The sequence below is a fragment of the Schistocerca americana genome, chromosome 3 (assembly GCF_021461395.2).
Source record: "Schistocerca americana isolate TAMUIC-IGC-003095 chromosome 3, iqSchAmer2.1, whole genome shotgun sequence".
Lineage (NCBI taxonomy): Eukaryota > Metazoa > Arthropoda > Insecta > Orthoptera > Acrididae > Schistocerca > Schistocerca americana.
In genome coordinates this window covers 781,124,866-781,143,379 of record NC_060121.1, presented here as the reverse complement: position 1 = coordinate 781,143,379, position 18,514 = coordinate 781,124,866, and the positions used below count along the sequence as shown (strand labels likewise).

The window sequence follows — 18,514 nt, the reverse complement described above, 5'->3', positions numbered from 1 at the left end:
AAGCTGAAGCCTCTTTTCGCACAAGTGGTTTTTCAAGCGTATTATTGGCAATATGTGTGAGGGCATTGATAACGCCCTCCCAGTTTTCATACAGACTTACACATGCTTCCTCTCTTACTGACCAACGTGTTATTGATAAACTTTTTACCGATTTGCTTCCTGGTTTCATGAAAGAAAGAAGTTTATCCCAGCGGCGTGTAGAAACAGAGAAAAAATTACAAAGGTTTTGCACTACATTGAAAAATGAACATGGTTCCCGACAACAGCTTGCAGCACTAGTACCGACTAAATTCAAAGAATGTGCCGTACAAGGCACATAATGCGCTTTCGGATTTCGTTCTTTTATGCGTGCCTGCAAAACTAGTGTAGGTTCGTGATATATTGCTTGCATTATCATATGACTGGCCTCTACAATCAGTAATATCAATGGAATTTGTAGACAGGACTTTTTGTACGGCCTCAGGTAAGTTCTCGGGCTCGTGTCCCGGGTTTGGCAAAATCAGAAGGAAGCGTTCAACAGGTTCACCATTCTCGTTCACATATATTAATATGAAAGATAATTGATCAATATGTGAAGTGTCTGCTGTAGGATCTACTATTATAGATAAATATTTGGTCTGTTTTATTTCACTTATGGTAATTCTTTTTATTCGTTCAGAAAGAAGCTCTTATTATTTCATTACAGATTGTTGAAGAAAGATAGCTTTTTTTCCTTGCCCAGGATTTCCATATCATTCAGTGTGCTCTGCGAGAAAAGGGCAAAACTAGGCTAAAAGTTAGACATCATAAACTGACTATTATGTAATGAATGGAATCTTTCAACGTGTCCACGTAGGGGAAGTCCACGACTTGTTAGCTTCTTCACTACTGCAAACACCCTTTTCAACACACAATGCCAGTACATTTTTTCTATCCCAACAAATGCTTTGAAATGGTTATCTATTGTCCCAAGTGACTTTTTCTTGTTAAGAGTGATAACTCAGAATTTTTGTGTTCAAGTGAATTCTCATGAGGAGATAAAATATTAGAAATATTTTTCCAATCTGCAATACCATTAGCAGCAATCGCGGCCTTACCTCCGAACAATTTACATGGTGCACAAAAAACAGCACATGTGCTACAGGAGTATGCTAGAAAATCACGCAAAGTTGATTCACCATTTATAAGTTTATGGTAGAGTATATTTTTGTTCAAATATCTGGTTGTATGGCCTATTGATCTTCTTGAATTAAAAAAATCGCCGTTAAAATTTTGATTAATGCCACGCTGTAAGAGAATGTCGATTGTTGATTCATTGACACACCATTCTGCAGGATCATCACTAACGAGCATATTTCTTTTTGTAATGTCTGACTCGACACTTAATTTTTCTGAAACTCAAAAAAATCAGGAACAGTTTGCTTTTCTTCATTTTTACTTTGGTTTCGTCTGTATGTACTTCTTTTACAACAGCTGCAGTGACAGAAATATCATCCGTACTGCTTGAATTCGAAGTCGAACCAGCAACATTTTTTGCGAAAAATTTACCTACTCCGCCAAGCGTTTTTAGAACATTGGCTTCTCGTTCTCACCTTTCCTTCGATAATTTCCGAAATGCCCGCCCCGCTTAATTTTGCACGTTTGCTTTTTTTCACTGTTATTCGTGTTAAGGCACTCACAAAATTTTCAACCAACAGTCAAAACAAAAGAAAAAAACGGTAAAAGTAAAGAAAGAAAGGCTGTATCCAGTTCCAATCGTACTACAGCGCACGTGTGAACAAAGCTTTTTACTTTAAACACGGATCGAAGAACTGGCCATCTCGGATTACTCGCCGTAACTGTGCTATGAAAGAACAATGCCGAATAATTGAATTTCAATTTACCCCACTTATTCAACATATTAGCGGTTTCTGTGGGCAGAGAAGACAGACTACAAAGCTTAAGTAGACTTGTTAGCAGTTGATGTGATGTGTTGTCATTTGTGTGAACACTGCTGATACGTCTACACGCAAATGCACCTTTTCTTCCAACATAAAATAAAAATAACCTTTCGTCGAAGAAAAAAAAGCTTAGTTAAGAAGTTAATATAAAATTTGCAATGCCACGTACTATCCGATTGCACAGAGTGGAAACTTTGATATCGTGCAGGCTGCAGCACAATAAATAAGACAAACGAAAGCTGGATTCTTCCTCTTTTCTCACCAAAAGCAGCAAGTAAATAAATAAAATTTTTAGTCTGTTGTGTGTTTCACACATTTTTAGATATTCTGCTTATGTTCTTTTCGTATAAACACGTGTTTAAAAATGTAAAACATTCTCAGTATCATCGTATTTTGTTAAACAGGTGTCATTAAATCAAAGCTCAGATATTGAAGGCCACAGAGCTTTCACATTAATTCGGTAATGGAGGGTTGACTTGATACTTTCCGTAATGTCCACAAGAAATTTAAGTAGAGTCGGGTTTTACATACTGAGACCCACACGTTACAGTATTTAAGAAACTGCTGATAAGTTTATCACAGCTTTTGAGGGGGCCCGGTATTTTCACGAGGAAAATATGGTACGGTAATGTAGAAGCCGACAACATTCTCGGAATAATAATGTTTCAAACATTGAATTGTAGATTGCTGTCCTGACAGCTTACTTCAAAATATTTTGAACAGTCATGAAGATGATACCCAATGTTAAAATTCCATTCCGTCACCAAGTAAACTATGTAGACAGGGTGTACATGAAGTAAGGGAGCACTTTCAATTATTTATTGCACAAGAACTAAACATTGTACAGATGTCATACAGATTGTATTTTGAAGAGAAACTCTGAAATATTTTTTTTTTTTTTTTACAAATATTCGGTATGCGAACCATGAGCGATCAGGCAGAAGTCAATAGGGTAATCGAATTCTTGCCATACCCGTCCCAGCATGGCATCGTAGACTGTGGCAGTCGCCGTATTCTCACCCGGAGCTCTGCTACATCACATGGTAGAGGTGGTACATACACCAGATCTTTAATGTGTCCCCACAGAAAAAAGTAACATGGAGTGAAATCTGGTGATCGGGGAGGCCATTTCATGAAACAGCTGTCCCCTTCTGTAGCACGGTCGATTCCATCGATGCGGCAGGTACCCACGAACTTCACGATGTAAATGAGGTGGAGCCCCTTCCTGCTGAAAGATGAACGGAGAGTCCGATTGCATTTGAAGCATCAGCCTTTGCTGCAACATGTCCAAGTAGAAATTTCCAGTGACAGTACTCTCGGCGAAGAATAATGGCCCGTACAGTTTTCGACCTGACAAGGCACAAAAACATGTACCTTTGGGGAATCACGCTCAAATTCAATCCATTCGTGTGGATGCTTTGTACCCCAGATTCGACAATTATGCCTGTCCACTTTCCCATTACTGGAAAAGTGGCTTCGTCGCAAAAAATTAGGCGATCAACAATGCCATCCCCCATACTCATTCAATTTTTGCAACTGCGAACAAAACTCAAAACGTTTGTCTTTATGCTCGTCTTTGAGCTTTTGCACTAGCTCCAATTTGAATGGTTTCATAGACAGCTTCTGTCGCAGGGCTTCTCACACTGTCATTTGAGCCATTTAGAGTTCACGGGATGCATGACGCACCGATTTCTTTGGACTTCTTATGGATGTCCCTCGTACGCGCTCCACATCCACATTCACTTCACTCACACTGGGACGTCCGCTTCTCTTTGCCGGGCACAAGCAACACGTCGTAACGAATGTGTTGCGCCAGTGGTAAATGGCCTCCCTTTTTGGGGGATTCTTGCCGTACTTGGTTCTAAACATCCGCTGAACAGCTGTAGCACACTTATTTTTGTCGAACCCCAACACACAGAAAGCTCGCTCCGCACCTGAACTCGCTATGTTTGCAACTAGCGCTGACTATCGGTAAATTACCAAACTACGCTGTGGCGGTGTACATGAAAAAAAAACCTTCCAGGGTTTCTCTTATAAATGTCATATGTATGATATGTGTACAATGTTTGGTTCTTATGCAATAAATAATCGAAAGTGTTCCCGGACTTTACGTAAACCCTGTATTTCCAGCTTGTATTGTCAAATTTCGTTTGTTAAGGCTTATTTAAACTAGCAATTAGTTTAACAATATTAAAAATTTTGTAGTTTGTAAGCGCAGTTATTTTAAAACGTAAGAGGTTAAAATGAGTACAGAGCAAAAAATGTCGCCCTCTCCCTTACGGAGCCTCCCGTACCTATTGGGCCTATATGTAAATCCGCCGCTGGCCTTGTCCACATGTATTCTGTCAAATGTCTGTTTTTCACCTGTGTTTTGCAGTTGGTTACTATGTTTCTGTTATAGCTTGTTTCTTTGTTGACGCATTCAATGTGAGATAATTTTCTCATCTTAACCTTGATAGTGAAGAACGTTAAAAAAGACCAATATAGTTCTGAATGAAAGAAGGGGAAGAACTAACAGCAGGAAAAGAAAATAGCAATACAAAGAACGTTATTGCTCCCTGAGGTTCAATAGTTGTAATATTTTTTCATGACAGTGATTATCATTTCATCTCATTGGTGTGGCGGTATTTCCGTGGTAGGCACTTCATTCGACTTATTCCTGAAATTCGACCGCGTAATCTACCCCATATGATGCTGCTTAGAACTGAACTGATAGCTTTGTCTCCTATAGAATACAGTACCGGTATACCTTTGACCATTTTTTGCTTGTGGCCTCTGACAGAAGCTGGCTGTGAAGTCTGTGTTTATTGATGTCTTGACGCCATTCGGTACAGGACCTTCTAATAACTTACTTCTAGTGATTTGTAGTATAATGACTTTTTCACCATCTAACCTTCTGTCCACAATTACGTCACCTCTCGTTCTGTTTTGTATGCTACAAGACCTGTATTGATTCAATAATGCGTGAATAAATTCTTTATGTTTTGCTTGTGTTCCTGACCCCTGTTCTCCATGATACTGCTTCTCCTATTCTACTGGCCACAAATTTGATTTTTTGTTATTCTGTTGTGTTTTCAGAAATGACTCCCTCGGACTGTCTAATGAAGGCTACTGGATGTATAGTTTCCTCACTAGAGAAGTGATGGAATGTATACGCATTAGTACTGCTGCATCACTTACATGGGCAATACCTTTTTTTCTTGTTCACGCCAAATTTCGACTTTTTGTTTAACTTCATTTTCTATTTTGTCTTGCACCTGAGGTATTACTTATTCTTTGTTTCTCTCCGTTTACCCTGAATCGCACCTGTGTTGCCTTTACAAGAGAATTCTACATGTGAAATATGACGACTCAGTACAGGGTGTATCAAAAAGAATCCTCAGATTTGGCACGTCTATATTTCTGAAACTAATAAACATATACAGTGAATTTTGTTTTTTGATGAATGGGAGACTCAGTTTTTTCTTCCACGCCTTTTCATAGGTATTCAATATGCCACCCTTGAATTGCACGGCATGTCAGTGCGGCATTCAGATTGTTCCCACACTGCAGCCAACATGTCTTGAGTTACTGCTTCCACAGCTGCTGTTGTCTCAGTTCATTCACTGTTGTTGGTAACGGAGGAACACACAGTGCGACCGATCCATCATTCAGTAATCCTTTGATTTAAAAATTCCAGCACTTCCAGACGCCAGTGTGGCGATACCCCATCCTGTTGGTAAATGACGTCGTTCGAATCAGTCTCCAACTGTGGGAAAAGAAAGTTCTCAAGCATATCGAGGTATGTGCTGCCTGTAACTGTTCTCGGCAAAGAAAAATAGACCATACACCTTTTCCTGTGAAACTGCACAAAACGTGTTAAATTTTGGAGAGTCCCTCTCTTGTTGTACAACTTCGTGTGGCTGTTCCGTATCCCATATTATCATATTATGACGGTTCAACTTTCCATTTAAATGGAATGTTGCATCGTCACTAAACACTAAGTGTGGAAGGCAAGTGTCATCCTTCATCTTGCCAAGAACGAAATTTCAGAACTCCACACCTTGTCGTCGGTCACCTTCACGAGAGCTTGCAGTAGCTGAATTTTGTGTGGTTTCATGCGTAAACGTCGACGCAACACACGCCAGATGGAAATAGGGGGCATGTTGAGCTATCGAGCTGTACGGCGAACGGATTTCTGCGGATTCCTTGTGAAATCTGTGGCGGACATGTTCGACGTCTGTGAAGACACTCTGGAACGGCCCGGCAATTTACCTGTACACAAACGTGTTTCTTGGAATTGTTCCTGTCATCGTCTAATGCTCTGTGCTGCAGGATGAACCACACCATACGTAGTACGAAAGTCACACTAAACAGCTATTATTGACCCGCACTGCGCAGAACGTAGGATATAAAACGAAGGTTGCCGCCTGTGTATTCAACAACGTGGTAACATGTTCCTTCAGCTCGTCATCATCGTTGAAGTGTTGACCACCAAGGACAAATGGCTCTGAGCACTATGCGACTTAACTTCTGAGGTCATTAGTCGCCTAGAACTTAGAACTAATTAAACCTAACAAACCTAAGGACATCACACACATCCATGCCCGAGGCAGGATTCGAATCTGCGACCGTAGCAGTCGCTCGGCTCCAGACTGTAGCGCTTAGAATCGCACGGCCACTCCGGCCGGCCACCAAGGACAGATTTTAGATGTAAAAAGAGATGAAAGTCTATGGGAGCGAGGTCCGGGCTGTACGGACGATGACCAAACTCGTCCCAGTGAAATTCCCGTAAAAGCTGTTTGGTCACATTCGCCGTGTGAGGTCGGGCATTGTCGTGGAAAAAAAACACCTTTTCACCGTAGTCCTCGGCGCTTGTTCTGTATTGCGCGACGCAATTTCTTAATTGTCTCTCAGTAACCGTTAGCATCAATTGTTTGACCTCGTGGTAAGAAAGCAATCAGCAATATGCCATTTCTGTCCCAAAAAACGGTGCACATGACTTTTCGAGGTGTCAAGATTTGCTTAAGCTTAACCTTCATTGGGGATGAAGTGAAGTGTGCCTCCATTCCATTGATTGCCGTTTTGTTTCAGGTGTGTCTACGATACCCAAGTTTCATCCCCCGTGACTGTCAGAGAAAGAAAACCGTCGCCTTCTTCATTGTAGCGTGTCAAAAACTGAAGTGCACTGCCCATCCGTTGTTTTTTGTGTTGTTCAGCAAGAATTTTGGGTACCCAACGTGAGCAAAGTTTTCGAAATTTAAGTTTTCGAAATTTAAGTTTTCGAAATTTAAGTTTTCGAAATTTAAGTTTTCGAAATTTAAGTTTTCGAAATTTAAGTTTTCGAAATTTAAGTTTTCGAAATTTAAGTTTTCGAAATTTAAGTTTTCGAAATTTAAGTTTTCGAAATTTAAGTTTTCGAAATTTAAGTTTTCGAAATTTAAGTTTTCGAAATTTAAGTTTTCGAAATTTAAGTTTTCGAAATTTCAGTTTTTCAGTAACAGTTTCGTGAATTTGTGATCGTGAGATTTGCGGAACTTCCATAGTAAGGGCACCAAGTTTAAACTTACGGTTGTGCTTAATCTTCTCTTCAATTGTGTGAACCAGTTCATCAGTAACCACAGACGGGCGTCCACTTCATTCTTCATCGTGCACTTGATCACGTCATTCATTGAACAGGCTGATCAATCTTCTAACCATTGAATCACTCATAGCATTTTGTCCGTAAACCTCGCAGATTTGCAGATGAGTTTCCTTTGGTTAGAAAACGAATCACAGATCTAATTTCACATGCGGCGGCCTTTTCAATAACAGCTGACATTATAAAGACGCACTACAAAGCACACGTTGGCAGCAGCGATCTGAAAATGGCGTCCGTGTCTTCTCCTTGAGTCAGAGTAACTGCCGCCCATGCTCGGAAGTGCGATCGTAGCTCTGCCGCGGATAGAAATAGAAACGGAACTTACTTTGTGGACGACCCTCGTATTACTGACTTACAAACTTCTAATTTTTTATTCCATTGTTTTGTTTCATGATCTATTTTCTTGGAACATCCATCAGTTTTATTTTAGAAGTTTGGGCAATCGTGGAACTTAGCGTTAAGTTTTGCTGTTTCTACCTTAACTTATTTATATCCACTTTATTTTCTTTCCTTGCTACTTCTTGTTCTCGAAAAGTTGTAGCATAGACCTTATATCCTGATTATCATCCTGAGTTGGCAACGTATCAGCTGATACTGTACCATGACTTACTGTACTTAACTCATCTGTTGGCTCATTAGTAATGTCGACGTCAGAGTCGTTTTCTCTAACATCATTCCAGTCAGTCACTTCATTTTGCCTAAGTGCTACGCATCCTGGGTTTACATTATCATTGTTTTCCACTAAATCTGAATTTTCACTGTCTTCATTATTAGTTAACTCTACATTCCCAGTGAAATCGTTCACAGCTACTTCAGAATTGTGAAGGAGATCATTAGTTACTGAATTTACTGTTTGAGATAAAACCTAACTACCGTTGTTCTCTGTTCATCTACAGTTCACACGACTCTCAAGCCTTACATAGTTTCTAGTTGGTTACAGTTCACAGTTCTTGCTAATAAAATCTTGCCTCAAATTCCAGAGCACTTAGACTTCAAAGATTTCCCCACAAAGGATTCCATATACGGCAGGTGAAAGAGATGGCGAGATACTAGGTGAGATGGGAATTTACGTGTGTGTGGTAAATCACTTCCCTCATTAATTTCCTCCCTTCATACCTCCTCCGTAGTACTATGGATAACGTGTCACTGACCTCATTTGTGTTCTAAGATTACATTACACTCGAGGAACCTAGTTCCTTCCACCGCACTGAGTGGGATGCATAAGTTCTGATAAATGTTCACGAGCCTGCAGCTCCTATAGCTGTTGTCCCCTGCGCAGAAAGCAGCAAGTAGATCGTGAATCCTTTATCGTGAGGCTGTAATAAACTGTTAGCAAAGAATTGGTACTGTATAAATAATTAAATTTAGAATTGGTTTGTTTAAACGGGATGCCACACGCTTTGTATTAGCATAATACGAGAAACTGCACAGTTATAGTCCACTTTATGAATCACAAATAATTTCCCTTCTACACTCTTTCACAAGAAATAATGACTGTGCATGTTTGCGTAATTACTATGACCCTAGTTCTGAATCACATGTCCAAAAGACCATGTAACACCTCCGATTTACTATCCCGACCTGATCTGATTGAATAGCAGTCCAATATTTATTATTAACATGACCGTGAACCTAATGGGGCTGGTAATCGGAATTGACTGCCACGGAAGTTGTTACTTTCCCATTCGTTCTGCTCAATACTATAATACTGAATGTCTGGTAATGAGGAACACCAACGGTGTTTTACTAATTACGAACTTATATTCTTCTCAAAACACAAAAAAGGAGACAGCCACAGCCTTCGCCATACATATCAAATTACGGCTAATCTCAGCACAGGCTTTCTTCATTTTCCTTTATCGTCACACGCTAATCCATCACTGCATCCAACACTGCAATCCAAGGTTAGGCCGGCGCGGTAGACGCGAAACCAAATATCGGCACTAGTAACGTCACTGATCACTTTCGTAATGATACTTCACTTTCTCGGTATTAATCTATTACAGAGGGGTCTAACCACAACGATGGCGACACCCTTCTCCGTTAAAGCCCTGTATTTCAACAATGGCCTTCACACACATATACCAACCAACCACACTGGCGCATCTCGACACTCGCTCTCTCAACACGTCACAATCGATTGTTCGTCCTATCGACCTGTGCCAAGTGCAAAGTTATAGTAAGGGCCTCTGGACCCCTTACATCCCCGCCCTAGAAAACTTCTTTGGGGCCTCTGGCGTAAAAGAATCGGCGAAGAAATTAGATATTATTACATCTGAACAAAACACACAGTGTAAATAATTAATGAAATTACAATTTACCAAATAATCCCTCGACTCCGGCAGTGGGCTGCCTCCATAATAATAATCTACAAAACGTTATTACATCTCACAATCATGGCATTGCCCAAATCACAATTTTCCATCAAGCAGCAATAATCCTCTACAGTCCATATTGAACGTAACACACAACATACAATCAAAAATTATTATGTGAACACATGACATATGAGTTATTATATTACAATTGAGTTGTTACAGGTTTTACAGTCATTCTCAAGTAATTGTCGATATGAAATATGAAGTTCTAGTTATAATACATCAGAAAATACAATGCAAACAAACATTCCCCTTTTTCAAATGTCCAATTAACAACTAAATGTTCCAAACATGTCTTACTCAACTACATCATGGAGCTTGAACACCCCATTTCAGACATTTGCCCTAATCGAATTCCACTTCCTCATCTGGGTTATCCCTGTTCTCGTGTGAGTAGTACCTTTTTATGTTTTCCACATGCTCCTTACCATGCACTCTCTTTGTCCGTGCATATTCCAACTCCACCATGTTAGGATGACCAGTTTTTATAATCCTGTATGGTCCCTTATAAACGTGGTTGAATTTGTGTATTTCAGAGTTTATTTTCTTTGATTTTGCATGAACCTTTACTAGTATTAAGTCTCCCACTCGGTAAGTTATCGGTTTCGCTAGCTTGTCGTGTCTTTCCTGTCTTTTCCTAGCCTTCTCCTTCATACTTAATTCCACTAGCTCCAATTTCCTTTCCCAGGTCAATGAACTTCCTGGTGGGTAGACTAGCAACTCGCGAAAAATACTGTCGGGTTCTTGATTGAGCAATACTTCACATGGTGCAAACCCTGTAGAATCATGCGGGAGGTGATTCCTGACCCGCTCAAATTCTTCCAAATATTCTTTCCACGAACCATGCGTCCTATGACAGTATGTTCGGCATAAACGGTTCAATTCTTTCATTGTTCGTCTGCAGGGTTGGAAGCTGGCCTGTATCTAGAAATGGCAATTTGCTCTATTTTATGTTCATTTAGCATCTCTGTCCACTCCTTTGACCTAAGTTGTGACCCATTATCACTCAAAATTCGCTTAGGAATACACACCTTTTGAAAATAGTCTTTCTCAAACTGGATAATGATGGCTCTACTAGTGGCTTTCTTTAACGGGTAAAATTTTATGTACTTGGAAACCAGTTCCTCCACTACTAAGATTTGTGTGTAATTCCCTTGTGAGGCAGGAAGTGGCCCAAAGAGATCCACTGCAACTATGTCCTTAATTGCTGTTGGTACAATTGGGTGCATATATCCTTTGTGCTGTACTGTAGTCGTTTTAGATTTTTGACAAGTGTCACATGTACTCAGTATCTTACGTATACGCCTTCCCATGTTGTTGAATGCACAATCTGACTTCAATTTTTCCAGACACTTCTTCGATCCATAATGCGCATTACTATAGTGTGTATACCAAATTAATTTCTCTATCACATGCTCAGGCACACAGTTTCCAGTTCTCCTCACTCTCCTTGTTTCTTTTATAAAGTATCCCATTGCGAATATAATAAAATGTGCGAATTCTTTCTTCTCCTGCACACCTGTATTTGTTTTTAATTGTCCTCAATTTCTCGTCCTCGTTCTGTTCCCTGCGCACATTCTTTAGCAATTTTCTTACGAATTCTTCATACTGTACTCCTTTCATCAGGTTAATTCTAACTCCTCCTCCTTCCGGCCTGTCCACCAACATTCCTCTCGAGTCAGCTGGTAATCTTGACAAGGCATCAGGTATTATGTGGGTTGCTTCTGGTTCATAAATTATCTCGAAGTCACAGTCCTGTAATGCCAGGGCCCATCAAGTTAGTCTGCTATGCCTCAATTTGCTTGTGGTCAGAAATGTAAGGGCCTTATGGTCAGTTACCACTTTCACATGCCTCCCAGCCAAATAATAACGGAATCGCTTAAACCCCCATACGATTGCCAATGCCTCCCTTTCAGTAATCGAATACTTCCTCTCCCAAACATTTAAACTCCTGCTACCGAACTCTATTGTTCTTACACTCTCACCATTTCCGCTCCTCTCCATTTGGTACAAATGTATCCCCCATCCATAGTCAGAGCTGTCTGCTCCCAAATAAAAGTCCTTGGAAAAATCTGGGTGGTACAATATGTCTTCACTACATAGTGCTTCCTTGATATTCTCAAACTCGGTTTGGCACTCTGCACTCCAATTCCACGTCATTCTTGCCTTGGTCAATTCCCTCATACCGGGGGCGTTAAGTACGGATCCCTTGACAATTTTCTATAAAACTCACAAACCCCAAAGAACGCTCGCAACTGCTTCTTACTATGGGGGGGTCAGAAAATTTCTAATAGCCTCCATTTTACTAGGATCAGGATAGATACCCTCCTCTGATATTATATGGCCCAGGAATTTTATCTTTGATTTGCCAAATTCCGACTTGTCCAGGTTACAGTTACCCCTGCAGTTTCAAAAGCTTCCAAGACTGCATCCAACCTATCCAAATGTTCTTCCCATGATTCACTTGCTATCAAGTGGTCATCCACATAAACGGTGACTTTCTTAAGTAACTTCTCGCCCAGTATCTTATCCATTGCTCTTATGAATTCAGACACTGACACATTAAGCCCAAACGGCAACACTCTAAATTGATAGCACATCCCTCCATAAGTAAATGCTGTATACTGGCGGGACTCTGTGGCCAATGGTATTTGCCAGTAACCGGAAGTTAAGTCAATACTACTAAGTACCTTCGTTCCTCGGAATTTTTGAATCAGTTCTTCTATAGTCTCAGGCATGTCCCGCTCCGGCTCGATGATCTTGTTCACTGTCCGTGCATCTAAAACTATCCTCACCTCTCCATCCTTCTTATCAACAACAAATAGGGGGTTGTTATATTGACTGTTGGCCCTGTTGGTCCATCATCCTCTGTATCTCCTCATCTACTGCTCTTCTTTTCGCCTGGGGAATGGAATACTGTTTTATATTGAACGGTTTATGGTTCTTTATCTTTAGCTTACACTCCACCCCTTTCATGATACCTGGCCATTGAGAAAATACCTTACAACGCCTGTATAACACTGTGGCTAATTTCCTCTTAATCTCCTCATCTAGGTGTGTCATTTCCTCCAACTTTTTACTTATCTTATTCTCTTCATGTCGATCCTCTCGTGCTAATCCCTCAAAGTACATCAACACTTCTTCTTCTAGTTCCTCTTCCCTGTATCCTACTGTGGTTCCTCTTCATAACACAAACTTATCCTTTTAAATTCTTCCTCTTCTTTTATTGCACTACCCTCAGCAAACTTTAACCTCTTCTCTTCTCCCTTTCTTCCTTTGACCTTGATAGTACCTTCATCAAAACTCACTATCGCTTCATCTTCATTCAACCAATCTATTCCTAAAATAATTGAAGTGTTCAGTCCAGCCACCACCAAAAATGTTGCTTCGTATTCTTCTCCCTCTATCTCGAAGGTAATCAACACTTGTTCTTTAATAGGTTTACTCCTTGCACCCAATGCATTCACAATTCTCACTCCACTCACCGGGAAACTAGGCAAGCTAATGTTTGCTTTCAGTACCTGTTCATATAACCTATGGATATTGCACATGCTTCACTTCCTGTGTCAACTAATGCCTCAATATTCAGTCCACATAGCTTGATCCACCATTGTCATGTCTTAGTAGGTTTATTCTGGTCCTTGTAGCTCTCACTCCTGACCGGACCTCATCCAGAGTGCTTTCAGTTTTCTGGTCTCTCCGCCTCTTCTATATGCACTGTGTCATTCATTCCCCTATCCCTTCCTCTCTCATGATCTCTCGGTTCTTCACTCCTTCTCCAATCATTTCTCCATTGCCGTTCACCACCATGGTTCCTACACCTATGGCCACCACCTCTTCCTCTATAATCAGACGAATTATTAAAATGATTCCTTTGGTCAGTACTTCCCTCTCGGTTTTGATCGTTAGCTTGGTTGTGTTCCTGTGATCGAACAGATTCCAACTGTTCCAGTATCTCCATCAAGGCCTCCTTATCTTTAATTAGGCTCTCGGATACAGTTTCTTGCATTCTCTGGCTCAATCTTCTTTTTATCGCTGATATCATTATGTCATCACTCAGGGGTTGTTCCAAGGTCTAGTTTAATTCCCGCAAATGTTCGGCAAACTCTCTCAACGTTCCTCTCCATGTATTAAGTGACTTGCGGTGTAGTAGGTCCTCAAGTGCTGCACACTGATGACTTTTGGACCAGTATTTCTTCACGAATTCCCCTTCAAACTGATCATAACTAGTAATCCCTTCCTTCTTCCTGACTCCCCAAGTGAAGGCCTCACCTTCCATCCTATCTATTGCAAATTGAATCTTGTGTGCGTCTTTGAAATATTCTGGGAAAACTCCTTTTAACCATTTCATAAATATCATTGGGTGCAACCCTCCTTTTGGTTTAAACTTCTGCCCTGTATTGTTTTGGACATACCGACTATCACTGCTCATCAAGGTAACGACTCTACCTTCCCCAATGGTTAAAGTTGCATTGTTAATTCGTTTATCAATTTCTTCTGTCTTGCTCTCCAATTGTTGCACTCCATGTCGTAATTGCCTGACCTCCATTGCGACCCTCTTGTTAATGCTCTTCTCGTTACACGGCTATAGCATTTTTCAAATTGACAGCCAGTTGGTTTTCCCTATCTCCTATCCCCTTAACCGCATCATTGCATTGTTTCTGCATCTGCGTCACCTCACCGATTTTATGATTGCAATTTGTTTCCACTTTGGTGATCCTTTCTTCCAATTCGGCTTTAGTTTCTTTAATATCGTCTTCTATCTTTTTGTTAACTTTCCTTCCATCTTCTCCGTGTCTCCCTGGACTTGGTCTATGCTCTTCTGTAGCTTACTCTCTCTCTCTCTCTCTCTCTCTCTCTCTCTCTCTCTCTCTCTCTCTCTCTCGTTGATGTCCATCATCAGTCGTTCTTGTAACTCCTGCATTTCCTTCTTCAGATTATATTCTATCTTCATTTGCGATGTTTTGATCTCTTGTGCTATAGTTTCCTTAAATGATTTTTCTAAGCTTTCTTTGGTTTCTTGTAAATCTCCCTTTAATGATTTGTGGAATATTTCTTCCCTTTCTCTAGTTTCTTCTAATTTCTCTTTTGTTGCCTTGGTTTCCTTTAGCGAGTCTGCTAACATCAACCGTATATCCTCACCCTCTGAAACTGGCTTATCTCTCGTCGTTTGTCCCGGTGTCTTGGGGTAACTAGTTGAATGTGCTAATGGGCTTTCTAATGACAATCCATAATCACTGATTCCTGAATCATCTCTGTCTTCCTGTCCTATCCCTTTCCTTTCAGCTACTGCCTCACAAACCTGCTTATCTTCGGTAGACATGTTTGGTTTATTTTTAATGCACAAGCAAGTAATATAAAATAACCTCTTGTAACCCAAAACGCTCCTAATTACCGCTAAACAAATCAAACAGTAACTGCAGTATCTTCAGTTAATCCCAAAATTGATACAATACGTATGAGTACTGAATATAACGACTCTCAAAACCTAATAAATTCAAATATCAATTTTCACATAGTATATGTAAAATGTTTTAAATAAGACAAATCACATCATTCATTAAATTTATAAATGTAAAATCTCCAAAAACAATGAGCATATCTGTATAATCACCGTTCAGACAGCGCAGTATGCATAAATGAGCATGCTATATTTCAGAGTATGTTTCGTAAAATTCTCTGAAATTACTGTAGTTGGGTACTTGTTCTAAGGCAAAACACAGCTTGAAACTGTTTATTTAATGTGAAGATAGTATATTGCAATTTAATGTTGTGCTAACCAGTTGTCTTCGCTCACCAACTGGCGTTACTACGAGTCGCGAAGTTTTGACGTTTGAAGTGGGCGTGGCGCTTATGTGACGCGCTGCTCTACTGCCGTCAGAGCCGCGTGAGTCGCGCTGAAGATCTGTGGTGAGTCGTTGAAGTTCTCAGTCGGCCGCTCCGCAGCACTGCAGGCGGGCGTAGTTTGTAGTTCGGCCGCTAGATGCTGGGTTGGCGCTCGGTGTCTCGAAGTCGCGCTGGTCGCTGCCCAGTGTAGTGCGTCAACATCTGACCTACTCCTTGCACAGGTAGTTGGGATGATGCGTGAAATCACCTCGCGGATCGAAGCTCTTTGGCGCTGCTGCTGCACGGGTTTGCGTGCTGTCATTCAACAATTGCGTCGCCACGTAAGTTTTCGCCTGCATAACAGTTTATGGGTCCACATGAAGTTTCTCGATTTTCATCATACAAAAAGCAATTTCGGTCATAACATTACTATTAAACCCTTCTTTAAAAGCTTTCGTGACGAATTCTTGGCTCGTTTTGTTGTGGTAATGTACACACGTGTCTTTCTTTGGTGTTCACTTTTCACAGTTTTTCGCACGGATTTACGCGTTTGCACATTATAACACAGTTTATCGACACTACTACTCTTATCTAATATGGCGAAAAAACAGTTTATTCACAATCGTAAGATGCTATTACTTCGTATTGTTCAAGATGCACTTTTTCTTGTCGCGATTACTAATTTTTCAAAACATGGTGTAGACATTGTCCACCATCCAACATTCGTTATGGTTACACAGTTTTAATTACGGTAACCAGTTATAAGGTCCTATACATCGAAACACTGTCTTAAAGTTTCAGTTTTGCATCTACCTATGCATATGTAACCGAATGAATTTATTGCCACAAGTTTAAAGTTTATATACTGTCTTCATCCGAAATTGGAAAATATTTTCTCGTGTTAAGCAAGATAAAATTACCTATTGTTCTTTACTATTCGTCCAAAGATTGCACTTGTCCTTTCACGGTAAGACAAGGTGTAACACCTCCGATTTATTATCCCGACCAGATCTGATCGAATAGCAGTCCAATATTTATTATTAACATGACCGTGAACCTAATGGGGCTGGTAATCGGAATTGACTGCCACGGAAGTTGTTACTTTCCCGTTCGTTCTGCTCAATACTATAATACTGAATGTCTGGTAATGAGGAACACCAACGGTGTTTTACTAATTACGAACTTATATTCTTCTCAAAACACAAAAAAGGAGACAGCCACAGCCTTCGCCATACATATCAAATTACGGCTAATCTCAGCACAGGCTTTCTTCATTTTCCTTTATCGTCACACGCTAATCCATCACTGCATCCAACACTGCAATCCAAGGTTAGGCCGGCGCGGTAGACGCGAAACCAAATATCGGCACTAGTAACGTCACTGATCACTTTCGTAATGATACTTCACTTTCTCGGTATTAATCTATTACAGAGGGGTCTAACCACAACGATGGCGACACCCTTCTCCGTTAAAGCCCTGTATTTCAACAATGGCCTTCACACACACATACCCGCCAACCACACTGGCGCATCTCGACACTCGCTCTCTCAACGTCACAATGGATTGTTCGTCCTATCAACCTGTGCCAAATGCAAAGTTATAGTAAGGGCCTATGGACCCCTTACAACCAGAGATTGCGAATTAAATTTTTAACCATACCGGATACGGCAAACAATAAGTCTGTCGTCATAGACTGCCGATCGATCACTGGTCAAACAGTCGAGCCACCTCTCCCGCCATCGGAGTTAGGCGCGATCCGAAGGTCTTCGACGTGCTTCGTCTGTCTTTTCATTCAGTAACTGTCTATTGTTCTGCTGGTAATCAACGCTTTCGAAATAATGGAATGACAGATTGCTATTGAGAGATGCTTTTATATGAAAAGCAAGTAAATTCACTGTTTAGTTTTTCTAATATTACTAACAGAAGTTTTTCCGTTCGGCGCGCTACTTCCCCAGCAGCCAATCGCGGAGGACAACAATTTAGGCGGTCTTTCTCGCGATACACGTACCGAATGAACCAACTGTCATCGGTACCTCACACCACATTACGTCATCTTCCCACTGCTGCCTTCTCATGTGCTCTAAGAAGAGCTTCTTGTAGCTGGATACGATGGATGGCTCTAAATCTAGAAATATTACGTCACAGACAAATTCCTGCTTTACAATGAAGCGATATTCAGCTGTAAGTCTGAACAACTGAGTTCCTTTCTTCATCCGTTTCGTCCGCAATTTTAACGCAGCCACATTTACAGGCGCAAATTCCTTATTGTTCACCGAGCGAGGTGGCGCAGTGGCTAGCACACTGGACTCGCATTCGGGAGGACGACGGTTCAATCCCGCGTCCGGCCATCCTGATTTAGGTTTTCCGTGATTTCCCTAAATCGCTCCAGGCAAATGCCGGGATGGTTCCGTTGAAAGGGCACGGCCGACTTCCTTCCCCATCCTTCCCCAATCCGATGAGACCGATGACCTCGCTGTCTGGTCTCCTTCCCCAAACAACCCAACCCTTATTGTTCGGAATATCTATCCACTGCTCGGCTGGTACGTGGTGATACGCGTGCGATGTTCACCACTTTCTTCACATGTTTACATCTGATACGCTCGAAGACGTTTCCTACTTAATCATGCAGGCCTTTCGTCTTTATAAAACATACACGCCCGGGTTCCCGGGTTCGATTCCCGGCGGGGTCAGGGATTTTCTCTGCCTCGTGATGGCTGGGTGTTGTGTGCTGTCCTTAGGTTAGTTAGGTTTAAGTAGTTCTTAGTTCTAGG

General features: G+C 41.0%; 2 protein-coding genes across 4 annotated transcripts in view; one reads left to right on the top strand and one right to left on the bottom strand.

Annotated features, from left to right (window-relative positions):
• LOC124605815 (deoxynucleoside triphosphate triphosphohydrolase SAMHD1) overlaps positions 1-18,514 on the top strand; it is a 355,281-nt gene that overhangs the window by 120,753 nt on the left and 216,014 nt on the right. The window contains exon 1 of one of the 3 annotated variants that reach the window (XM_047137728.1): positions 15,963-16,084. The exons of the other annotated variants lie outside the window; for them this stretch is intronic. The gene's annotated coding sequence lies outside the window, so the exon portion shown is untranslated. Of the gene's footprint in view, positions 1-15,962; positions 16,085-18,514 lie in introns of those variants that run through there. 3 annotated transcript variants of the gene reach the window in all.
• The window catches only part of LOC124606400 (PDZ domain-containing protein GIPC1-like), a 45,765-nt gene that overhangs the window by 11,588 nt on the left and 15,663 nt on the right, over positions 1-18,514 (bottom strand). The window lies entirely within an intron of this gene.